The sequence below is a fragment of the Montipora foliosa genome, chromosome 11 (assembly GCF_036669935.1).
Source record: "Montipora foliosa isolate CH-2021 chromosome 11, ASM3666993v2, whole genome shotgun sequence".
In the NCBI taxonomy this organism is placed as follows: domain Eukaryota; kingdom Metazoa; phylum Cnidaria; class Anthozoa; order Scleractinia; family Acroporidae; genus Montipora; species Montipora foliosa.
The window spans coordinates 48,046,465-48,046,705 of record NC_090879.1 but is presented as its reverse complement, the minus strand read 5'-3'; positions in this window follow the sequence as shown (position 1 = coordinate 48,046,705).

Genomic DNA, 241 nt, shown 5'->3' with positions numbered 1-241 from the left:
AACATCACCAGTTTCAAGTAATAAGTCATCAAAGAAAAAGTGGGTAAACATATTAAGGATAATTAGAGCTTGTTTCAGCGTTGTTTTGTCAAGCGCATAAATGGTTTTTCGACGTGTAGGTCACAAAAGTTGATCTCATCAGGGCCTGCTCACGCAGGCTAATCTCATCGCGTCTCCGACTTTTGGAATTAAGTGTGGTATTTTGTGTAGCTTAGTGCACGAGAAAAGTTCAAATTGCCTT